The 12,500-nt window shown below is 37.2% G+C and overlaps 2 protein-coding genes across 6 annotated transcripts in view; one reads left to right on the top strand and one right to left on the bottom strand.

Moving 5' to 3' along the window:
- The window catches only part of LOC106867080 (acyl-coenzyme A amino acid N-acyltransferase 1), a 224,087-nt gene that overhangs the window by 48,617 nt on the left and 162,970 nt on the right, over positions 1 to 12,500 (bottom strand). The gene's annotated exons all lie outside the window — the stretch shown is intronic.
- The window catches only part of LOC149130136 (uncharacterized), a 173,129-nt gene that overhangs the window by 28,174 nt on the left and 132,455 nt on the right, over positions 1 to 12,500 (top strand). Inside the window, exon 1 of one of the 4 annotated variants that reach the window (XM_089346172.1) lies at positions 9,751 to 9,836. The exons of the other annotated variants lie outside the window; for them this stretch is intronic. The gene's annotated coding sequence lies outside the window, so the exon portion shown is untranslated. Of the gene's footprint in view, positions 1 to 9,750; positions 9,837 to 12,500 lie in introns of those variants that run through there. 4 annotated transcript variants of the gene reach the window in all.

The following is a 12,500-nucleotide window of genomic DNA, read 5'->3' as shown; positions in this document are numbered from 1 at the left end:
AGATAGTCGATACAAAGGCGAAGAAGGGAAACAACAATTAGACGGACAGGCAAAAATATGCGGGTCATTCGTGGCTTTCTTTCCTCAGTGAAGTCTAACACGTCACGACCGTTTTGGCCAATCACACTTGCGATGGTTCGATCTGGTTGGCACCCAAAAGTCTCTCTCTCTCTCTCTCGTTATATATATATATATATATATATATATATATATATATATATATATATATATATATATATATATGTAAATAAACACACATCAGCCCCCGACGTGCGCTATCCACTCCCACTACTCCAAATTTGCCCAAATTTTTCATGCAACTATCAACTTGCATTTGTTAAAACGAGATATTTGCGTCGTTGAAAGTAAACTTCACAAGTATCATAGCACTTGTTAACAATTAGAAAAACATGCTGCTGCGCCTATTGGGAATTTCCGATTGAAGCAGTGATATATTTACAATTGTTCCGAGTAGAAATTGTCTCAAAAACAAACCTCTTGACAAACCGTAGATAAGTAGACATTTAATATAGATTTTAATATGGAATAGGTAGGATAAGAAGAAATGATTGGAGCAGAGATTCGCTTAGGAGATCATAGCATGTGTGACGAAAGAATTTAAATAAACTAATAATAGTTATGATAATAATAACAATAATAATAATAATACCCAAGGCACACAGAGCTGCGCTCGGTAGTGAAGTGAAAGCACGTTATAACAATAAAACTACTGAATAATAATAATAATAACAATAATAATAATGATAATAATAATAAGACTACGACAATGCCTATTGTTATAGGTGCCCTGGGAATGAGACTAAAACAATACCTATTGTTATAAGTGCCCTGGGAATGACAGCGAAACGGGCTGATTAGTACCTAGCTCAGATACCAGGAAACCCCAAAATGGCTGAAGTTCAAAAGATAGTGCTCATGGGAACTGCCCATGTCATACGTAAAATACTGTCAATGTGATCTCAAATTTTAAAACAAACACACAATTTTCGTATGGTTTCTTAGACATTCTCTAAAACAATCCTATGTTCAAATCCAAATAAATGGTAGCCTAGGCATAACACCTACATGAACTTCTAACTTGTTATCTCTTGAGGTCTCTGGGTTAGACTTGGATCCAACTTGTACAAATGCAAGCAAAGGTTAAACATAAAATAATAATAATAATAATAATAATAATAATAATAATAATAATAATAATAATAATAATAATAATAATAATAATAATAATAATAATAATAATCCTCTCTGCTGGAGGCACAAGGCCTCAAGTTTGTGGGGAGGGGACTAGTCGATTACATCGACTCCAGTGTTCCAGTGGTACTTAATTTATCGTCCCCGAAAGGATGAAAGGCAAAGTCAATCTCGGCGGAATTTGAACTCAGAATGTAGCGGCAGACGAAATACCGCTGAGCATTTCGCCAGGCGTGCCAACAACAACAACAACAACAACAACAACAACAAAAACAACAACACCACCACCTCCACCACCAACAAGAACAACAACAACTACTACAACGTAATAATAATAATAATAATAATAATAATAATAATAATAATAATAATAATAATAATAATAATAGTATTATTAATAATAATAATAATAATAATTATTATTATTATAATAATAAATGCCCGGATGCAGTACCAGGCAGTGACTCTCATGGCTTCTGATCTTAATTGATTGGAAGTGTTATCATGTACATTGTTTTGTCTTGGTATAAAAAGATCGGATACAGTAAATATTCTGCTTAATACCACAGATTTGCTTGTAAGTTGTTTGACCGTAACCAGTTGAGCATGTCCCTTGGTGGCTGACGATATGTGCATCTCTGATCATGAGCAGAAGTAGTGGGGGAGCATCATAGCCATGTGTCGAGAGGAATTCTTTGGGGTTTGAATAATTTACCTTTGCAAACATGGGTGTTTTGTTCAGCATCCTTCAACAAACCTTATTCAGGGACCTTTAGAGCGGGATGGGCTACTCGACCCGAAGAAAATTCCAACCGGGCCCCACCTGCGAGGTCATGCGCTGTTTATCTTTGATTATCTTGATATGAGATCACCATGTCACGCACATATGGTTGTGATGGATGTGCCTGGTGTAGCCTTATGAGACGAGTAGTCATGATGAGTCACTTTGACGGCATGTCCTGCTCTCTCACTCAATAATAATAATAATAATAATAATAATAATAATAATAATATTAATAATAATAATAATAATAATAAAATGTGAACATCAAATATATATTTCGTGTGTTTAATTGGCATCAGATGAACATGTCCAAGTAGAAGAAAATCTATTTTAACACCCAATTTCACAAAGGTCGTCTTTGCCTCTTATCCTTTCGGGGTCGATGAAATAAATATCAATTGTGTATTGGGGTTGATGTAATCGACTTTATCCCTCCCCCGAAATTGCTGGTGTTGTGCCAAAATTTGAAATCAATGTGTAGGAGAAATAAAACAGAACACAGCATCACTCATTAATGGGCACCATATTAATCAATTAACAAATTATAAAGTGAACGGCTTGGAAAGTGTTTCATCTTTATGCGTGTTTGTTTGGATTGAATCTGTGTATGGATGCATGTTTAGGTGTGGCCGTGTGGTAAGTCACTTGCTTAAAAATCTGGTTTCGGGTTCAGTTCCACTGCGTGGCACACTACGCACATGTCTTCTTCTGTAGCCTTTGGACTCACAAAAGCTTCATAAGTGGATAAGCCCGTCGTGTATATTCTTTTGCTCGTTTCAATCATTTGAATGCTGCCGTGATGGAGCTCCGCCTTTAGTCAAACAGATCGAACGTAGGACTTAATCTTTGTAAGCCTAGTACTTATTCTATCGGTGTCTTTTACCGAACTGCTACGTTACAGGGACGTAAACACACCATCATCGGTTGTCAAGGGATGTTGAAGGGACATATATAGACACAAATACACACAGACACACACATACGACGGGCTTATATGAGTTTCTATCTATCAAATCCACTCACAAGGCTTTGGTCGGCCTTAGGCTATGGTAGAAGACACTCAACCAAGCTGTCACATCAGTGGGACTGAAGCCGGAGCCATATGATTCTTACGATATAGCCACTCCTATGCATGTATATGTCTGTCTGTCTGTATATATGTATCAGTGTGTGTGTGTCTTTGTGTCTGTGTTTGTCCCAACCACCGCTTGACGACCTGTGTCGGCGTGTTTACGTTCCGGTAACTTAGCCGTTCACCAAAATACTCCCATAAAATAAGTACCAGGAGTAAAAAATTAAGTCTACAGGTCAATTAGTTCGACTAAAAAGTTCTCAAGCCTGTGGCATCTCTATATATACACATAATCCTTTCCGATCCATGTTCGTTAAAGTAATCGTTCATTACACGAGTAATTGAAATACATATAAATAGAAGAAAGCCGTTTCATGCCACTCCCGAAATCCACATAAATATATTTTACACCTTAGCGTTTATACGAAAGGAAATCATGTAAAAGGTCGTATGTAGTGTGAGTGTTCAGTTTGGTTTACCACTAAAACACCAGCTTGAACAGAAAAATGTGGTGCAGAAATTACGTATCAAAGGCGATAAGAAGTGGTTGATCATTGAGCGGAGAGACATACATTATAACAAATAATGATCAAGCAAAACATTTAGCGTTATTCAAGAACATTCTTGGGGAAATGTCTTCTACTATAGCCTCGGGCCGACCAAAGCCTTGTGAGTAGGTTTGGGAGACGGAAACTGAAAGATGCCTGTGATGTGTGTGTATGTGTTTGTGTGTCTGTGTTTGTGTGTCTGTGCTTGTCCCCCAACATCGCTTGACAATCGATGTTGGTGATTTTACCTCCTTGTAACGTAGCAGTTCGGCAAAGGAGACCGATAGAATAAGTACTAGGCTTGTAAAGACCCGTGGTCCATTTATTTGATTAAAAAGGCGGAGCTCCATGATGGCTTCAGTGAAATGTCTGAAACAAATAAAAGAATAGTGCCACGTAGTTATAAAAATACGCAAAGTCTCTTATAGCTGTTTGTAGAATAGCTAATCATGTGGATGAAGTTATTGATTAAAGAATTCCATCTAAGCAAATTATTCCGTTATTGGAGAAAGTAAAAGAAAATGCAGAAATGGATAATATACTTAATTGAAGATATTCTTCGTTAGCAGTCTTTTGGGAATCCATGGAATTCTCTGATAAATGTGTTTGGTATTTTCGTGATCGAAGAGTTAGTAAAGTTTCTAGGAAAGTCCCTGGGAAAGGAAAATAGAGGTAATCAGTTGCGTCTTTGAACAGAAAATGAATCAGATTTAGAAGGCCTTAGAAGAGTCTATTATAATGTAAATGAGAAATATATGAGAGTAGACAGAGATTAGTCTGTATAGTGACTTGGGGGTTAAGGAGATGAATGTATACACACACATAGATGCAGAGGGACATACATATGCACACAGGCACTAAAAAAGCACAGACATAGACACACACAGACATATATGAAATGGCATATTCCCATAGATATACACACAGTCAGATACACGCAATTACCCGGCCATGCATATACATACATACATACATACATACATACATACATACATACATATGTGTTTAGAGATGTATAGAAAAATGTTTGTTTGCACACACACACACACACACGTACACACACACACGCACACACGCAAACACACACACAAACACACACACACACACAAAATTGTTGCATAGTCATCGCACATAAGTATAGAGAGATAGATTATATTCAGTGAGTAGAGGAGAGATAGGGTAAATTAAGTGAGAGGAGAGGAATGTTTAGTAATTAAGGACGAGAAAAAGCAGATGTATAAACGCCAGTCGCCTCATTGTATATTTGACTACCAAGGTTGGCCAGAGTCATTAAATCGCCAAACTGGAAATACTCAGGCCCGGAAGGGGTACAAGGATATTGGCTGGAAAATGTCCCAGCACTACACAGACGAATAGCCAAGCAAATATATAAAATGATCAACAACGGTGTACAAATCCCAAAGTGGCTGACCACAAGTAAAACAATTCTTTGCCAAAAGGATCCCAACAAAGCAATGCAGTGGATAATCACCGGCCTATCATCTGTCTGCCCCTGATGTGGAAGCTGATGGCAGGAATAATATCTAAATAGGTGTATGGTTTCCTGGGAATAAATGACAAAACGGCAGTGGAACAGAAAGGGTGCAGAAAGAAAAGCCGGTGGACAATTACAGTCTAATATGGTCTTACCACACAGCCGCGCCTAAACATGCAAACATACACTGAGTAATATGGTTGCAGAAAGGAAGCCGAAAGGGAGACAGAGGTTGTAAGCAATAGCACAGGATCAAGCATTCAGGACTAACTACATAAAAGCCAAAAAAAGAAGAAAACAGGTAAATTCCCAATGTAGAAACTGTTTATCCGAATACTCACAATAAACATTTGGAAGCACTTTGACAACCAAAATTTGCTACCAGAAGAAGTGAAAAGTTTTCTGAAAGAAGGCTCGAGGAACTCACAATGTATTACACACAAAGCAATTCTAAAAGCGAGAATATAAAAATCATATGGCATGATTCAACTCTAATGGATCGATGAATGTCTGAGTATATTCTGTATTGCAGACAACTTAAGAGAGTTAATTAGCTATAGCGAAACTGTAAAGAATTGGAAAGTATATCTCTACTCAGTTGACACAGCCTTAGGAAAAGTTAATATCAGGTAAGGAATTCTCCATGAAGACTCGTTTATCTCTATTAATATTTGTGTTATGCTTAACGGTCCTCAATTTAGTACTAAGACAGGCAAAGGCAGGGTATCAGTTTAGAGATGTTAAAGGAAATATTAATCATTTGCTCAAGCTGGACAATTCGAAGCGTATTAGTTCCTTAATACGAATTTTAAGACTCTTCAGCAAAGATATGGGTGTTGAATTTGGCATAGATAAGTGCACGACATAAGTAAAAAAATGGGACAGGTAGTCAGGAGAGAAGGTCAGATAGCAAGAGAGTAAAATCACTGAAAGCAGAGAATCCTAAGTGCTTAGGAGTATTAGAGAATCTGACAGTGTACTAACTATGGAAATGGAAATAAAAATAGATAAAGAGTACATCAAAAGGGTGAAGAAGCTAATGAAAGGAAAGCTACCTATTCTAAATCTAGTAAAGGCTGTAAATACTTTGGGAAGTATCGTTACTTCGGTATTCAGCAGCTTTTGTTGATTGGAAGAAAAGATCTGAATTAGCAAATCTAGACAGAAGAACTAGGAAGGAATTCAATATGATTGGAGGACTTCACCCTAGATTAGGAAGAGCAAGATTGTACTTACTTTGAATAACGAAGGTGGAAGAGAGTTAATATCAGTAGAAGTCAGCGTAGAGTTAGCTATAGTAGATATATGTAATAGTGAAGAAACTTTATGAGCTGCTAGAGTTACAGTAGGAGGTAGGAAAGCAAAAAGCCAAATGAAATTAAAGCCAGAATAAAGAAGGAAGATTATTTAACCAACAAGAGAAGGTATTTGCATGGTAGATTCCTAAAGACAGTTGCAGGAAATAGTAATGGTGAGATATGTTAATGGTTGCAGAAAAGAAGCTGAAAAGGGAGAGAGAGTTTGTAAGCAACAACACACGATCAAGCATTCAGGTCTAACTACATAAAAGCCAAAATAGACAAAAACCAGGTGAATTCCCAACGTAGGTTAGTTAAATCAAAAGAAGAAAGTGTTACTAATATCGTAAGTGAATCTATCAAGCTGGAAAAGAAAGAATACAAGAAATGACATGACAAGCTTTGGAAAATAATCCACTGAGAGATATGTAGAGAGCTAGGATTTGACCATACTGATAAATGGTATGAACATGAACCTAGTAAAGTGCTAGAAAGTAAAAAGTAGAAGATGTGGCATTTTAACATTCAAACTCACAGAGCAATAGAATCTAAAAGGTCTGTTTTAGTATTAGCAGATAAAAAGAATAGAAAGCGCTAGGTAATTGGCTTTACGGTCAGAAATAGTTACAAAATCCTTATAAGAGGTATAGGAAAAATAGTAAAGTAGCAGAACATAGACATTGAGTTACGGAGTCGATGGGAAGTGGGGGTAAAATGTTTCCCCATTATTATAAATGCATTAGGAATTATTCCTAAAGATTTGCACAGATGAAATGAAATAAATATTAAATCTAGTTTAGTGAGGCTCCAGAAAACAGTGTTATTAGGGACAGCAAGGATACTTAGGAAGTTTCTTGACATCTAAGGTTACTTGATGTAGCTCGACGTAGGAAATTTTTTCCAACAATCTAAACTGTTGTGTGTAAATGGAATAATGATAAATTGGTAAGTGGATGCTCACGTGAACAACTTAGGGAATTAGTACCGTCCTTACTCTGTAGCACCTGCATCTGCGGGAGTCCTGCGGCAAGTTACACAGGGTGAACTGGACGCCCCTAAACCTTAGAGAGAATGTTGTACTTGACATAACCCATATAATGAAAGTTACAATATGCTCAACACACATGGAGAGTGAACCACGTAGAATATCACCTTCATTCTTTTGCTAGTAGCAGAATAATTTAGTGCTAGATGTCATTTAATAAATTGATGGTTCATCTTGATAGTAAGTTCGGACTCATATTTCGGAGAGTTCTATGAAAATTAACACCCACATCATGTGATGTATTACAATAATTATCGTAGATGTAGGTTTCAGGACTAATAAATGTCCGTTACTTGAACATTTGCGTTTTCAGCCCTATCGTAAGCATTTGAAACAATGATATTCCATTGTCTCACACGCTACCGTCTTAACCAACAAAAGAACACAACACACATTGGGATAAAAGTAAATCGACGGGATGATCATGACCGAAACGCCCCTGATCATATTTTTGTCACTAGTGAAGAACAAGCATATATTACAACCAAATCAAATATATTCTGCGAAACGAGGAAAATTTGATGGGTTTGCATTTTAGTAACTAGAGAGATGAGGTCATGTCTTTGAGCAGATATCACCATCCCAGTAATCGATAAAAACAATGGCGTTTGGTTTAGAAAAGCGTCAAGTAGATAAGAATAGTCTCCGAAATGTTTTCAGGACATATGAAAACACCATTTTGGTAATATAAAAGATGTCGAGGACACATAACATCGTGATTAAGGGTGCTAGTCACGACAACAAAGTCGTGGTTTGAAATCCTCGAATGAGAGGCGTATTGTGCGCGAAACACTTCATCTCATGTTACACTGCGAACATTTCAAAACTAGAGGAGTAGGAATTTTGACTAGCTGGGAAATGGATTTATTTTCCGGATATTAAAGAATTGCTGCCAATCACATTACACCACTGCCACTCTCGTTTAAAAAAAAACACACTTAGAGAATTATTGCAACACAGTAATTCATTCAGTATGCTTTTCGGATGCCAGCTGGAAAGTGAGACAAAATCTTATATGAAGCAATAGAAAATACACACATCAGTGGATAAAACTTGTTTAATTCCTGTGAAAAATTCAAACTGAAGTCATAGTTGGAGCCGGCGTTATAGAGGTAAATCAATTTTTGTTACTTTTCTTTTAAGATTTAACATTTATATATACACACACATATACATGATTTATTTATCCCTCTGTCTCTATCTTTCTATAACTATGCAACTTAATAGAATAATGTTGTTCCTGACGATTCTTTGTGGGTTATCATTTGGTTCCGAGCAACCATAACGTTGTTACACGCACGTAAGATCTATTATTTAAACGTTTGTTCGTCCTGTTCATCCTATATATAGACTTACTCATAAACACACATGCATAGGTGTGGGTGTGTGGTGAGAATCTTGCTTCGAAAGCATATAGTTCCAGGTTCAGTTTCACTGCATGCCAACTACTTCTAAAGCCTCTGGCCAACCAAAGTCTCGTGAGTGGATTTGGTAGACGGAAAGCGAAAGAAACCCGTGATATATATATATATATATATATATATATATATATATATATATATAGAGAGAGAGAGAGAGAGAGAGAGAGAGAGAGTGATTTTCTATAACTTTCTCTCTCTCTCTCTCTCTCTCTCTCTCTCTCTCTCTATATATATATATATATATATATATGCGTTTGTTTTTGTGTGTCTTTGTGACCATGTTAGCCCCCCCCCCATCAGAGTTCACAGCGGGTTTTTTACGACCACGTAACATAGCGAAGAATAAGCCTTGAAGTCAATTTCTTCGTCTAAAAGCCTTTCAGGTGGTGCTCCAGCATGGCCGCAATCAAATGGCTTAAACAAGGAAAAGAACTAACGAAATAATATATATATTTAGATATATTTAGATCTCTAAATGCGCATGAATATTTATATATATATATATATATATATATATATATATATATATATATATATATATATATGTCTAACCTCGTACACATGTGTAGGCATTCACACACACAAGCAGACACCCGCCCACATATATATATTTATATATAAATACAAACATGTACATAAATACACGCACGCACATACACACAGGTACACTTACACATACACACACATACCTGTGCATGTTTGTGTATGTATATGTATCCTGATGCATGTTTATATAACCATACATGATTACATATGACACCGCCTATAAAGTTGTTCCAGGCTTATGTACAAGATCAGTAGTTGTTGTTTTGCGGGGCAAGTGGACAGCCGACTAATTCGACTTTAGCACCTCAGAGGTATGAAAGGCAAAGTGGACTTCGGCAGGAAAGGAACTCAGAACATGAATAGCCGATAGAAACGCTGGCTGCAACGCATTTTGTCCGAAAATTAATATCCAAAGGTAATAAAGAAGACCAAATCTAACTCCATTGATTGTGGTCGCTCTATCATCATTTATGAAAGATAACTGAGAAAACTAAGAGCTAATCCAATTTTACAGGAATGTCTATTTATATACATTATTTACATTATTTACATTTGACGGATTTTTGTCCTCATCTTGTTTCTTGTTAACACAACGTCTCGGCTGATATACCCTCCAGCCTTCGTCAGGTGTCTTGGGGAAATTTCGAACCTGGGTTCTCATTCCTAACGATGTTACTATTATTATATTATTATTAATATTATTACTATTATTAATCAGGTCGATGCCGTGAATCGAACTCGGAATCTTGGGGTTAGTAGCTCGCGCTCTTAACCACTACGCCGTGGGCAATTATGGAGTGAATTTTAGGGCTTATAAATCTATTATTTTTCTATCATTCCTCAATACCGGTTCCCATATGCTATTCATATCTGCACTCGGTCTGCTTAGGAGATTGTGGTGTCCTAGCATATGTGCTGCTTCTTTTAGTTTTCGTATTTTCCAGTGCTGTTCCCTGTCTATTATTTTAACTTCATCCCACAGGGGGAGGTGGTCTCCATTTTGCCATACATGATCAGCTATACCCGATTTATCAATATCTCCTCGTGTCACAGCTTTGCGATGTTCTTCTACCCTTATTTTGAGGGGGCGACATGTTTCGCCTTTGTATAACCTACCACAGCTGCATGGGATGGAGTACACGCAGTTTTTGGTCATATTCTCTTTTGTTGGTGGTTTTACCCGAAGGAGATATTTGCGAAGTGTTGTATTGCTCTTGAATACTGCCCTGATATCATATGGGCCGCATATCTTTTGTATCTTTTCGGAGAGGCCTTTCACATAGGGTAGACAGACTGTAGACAGTTTATTGGTTTCATCCTCTCTTTTCTTCATAATTGGAGTAGATAGTATGTTCTTGGGGTAGTTATTTCTTAATAGATTGTTACTGAGCTTGATCATTTCTTCGTGGTGGGTATCACAATCGCTACTTATATTCTTTGCTCGATGTTTTAGGCACTGAGCAATTCCTCTCTTTACACTGTATAGATGATGGGAATTGAAGTTAAGGTATCGTCCAGTGAAGGTTGGCTTGCGATATACGGATGTCCTGAATCCATACTCGGTGCGTGTTATTAATACGTCCAGGAATGCCAGCTGATTGTTCTGTTCCTTTTCCATGGTGAACTGTATGGATGGATTTATTGAGTTCACATGATCTAACAGTCAGAAATTCTGGGTGGGCGTCCGGCATGTCGAAAGACCACTTGGATTGAGGCACCCTCAAATTTTGTTGAAGTATGTCTCTAGGAGAACGCCACTCTGATATAAAACTGGATATGTAGGGAATGGTATTGAACATTTTGATCATTTGCTTGCACTTGAGATCATGGTGAACTCACACCGGTGAACGTTCGACCCTTATTGATACTAGATATCTTGCGTCGGCTGCACCCTATTGAAATTATCTCTGGATCAATCCAATACAATGGACCGAGTCTATGTGGTGTTGTGCAAGTCTTATTGGACCTAAAATTGTGTACAGGCATTGATGACAATTTTGCTTGGATATTCCTGTTTAATATTATCTTTTTAATTTTAGCTCTATACATTTTAACTGTAAAACTTACTTTTCATACAAAAATCCTGCGACGTATGGAAGGTGGCGAAGCATGCAGATCTGACGAGATGGAAGCATGTATTTAGTGGTATATACACAAGTGTCCTATGGGATTTTGGTTGCATGTGCGCTTAAGCAGTTGAATTAAAGAAAAAACCCTGCTTACCTAGAGACCGGAGACAATGCTATATAACTAAATGAATGGGGCGATAACAACTGGATATCCTCTGATCACGATTGTGTACTTCGGTCAGTATGCTTATCCGATACAAGCTCTACTCAATCAGGAAACATTGGCTTGTGACGCAGATATGTTTATTATGTTTTCCATCATTTTGCTAATGATGGAATAAAAGAATTAGATGTAAAATTATGATAAGTCAGGGCAAACAACAACGTCGACAACAACACTCTAAGTAAAACACTCACACAAAAAACAAATCAAGAATATGTGCCTTATATTGGCCTCGTACTCACAACATCAAACAACGCAATTTTTTGCGTCAGACTTTCTATCATTACATGATACAACGCCATATCATTAGCTAACAAGAAACATCTCTTAGGAGTGACGCTCAGATCTTTTCTGAGACTCATGAAAATTCAGCGGGTGTTGCTTCTGGAAAACGCCTAGTAGATAAGAAGGATTTCTGGAATGTTGTCACTCCTACATATGACATGTACCATGATTGATAATATAATTGGTGTCCAAGGTGTATGAACGCGTTGTTAATGGTGCTGCATCTGCGTTAACGAGATCGCGGTTTCAATTTTTGGATCGGGAGTTGTATTGTGTTCTTAAGCAAAACACTTCATCTCATATTGATTTGCGACGATTAGGAATGGTGAATTGCTGGAAAACGGATTTATTTTCCGGATATTAAAGTTCAGTCAACCACATCCATCGACAGAAAATACTGACACTACCGTTAAGAAAAAAAAAACACATAATGAGTTATAACAATTGTGTACTGCAGTCAGTATGCTTCTCCGATACAAGCTGCAAAATGAGACGATAACCT

The sequence above is a fragment of the Octopus bimaculoides genome, chromosome 30, assembly GCF_046866305.1.
Source record: "Octopus bimaculoides isolate indiv1 chromosome 30, ASM4686630v1, whole genome shotgun sequence".
NCBI lineage: Eukaryota > Metazoa > Mollusca > Cephalopoda > Octopoda > Octopodidae > Octopus > Octopus bimaculoides.
The sequence above is the reverse complement of the archived record's forward strand: the minus strand, read 5'-3'. Positions and strand labels throughout refer to the sequence as shown.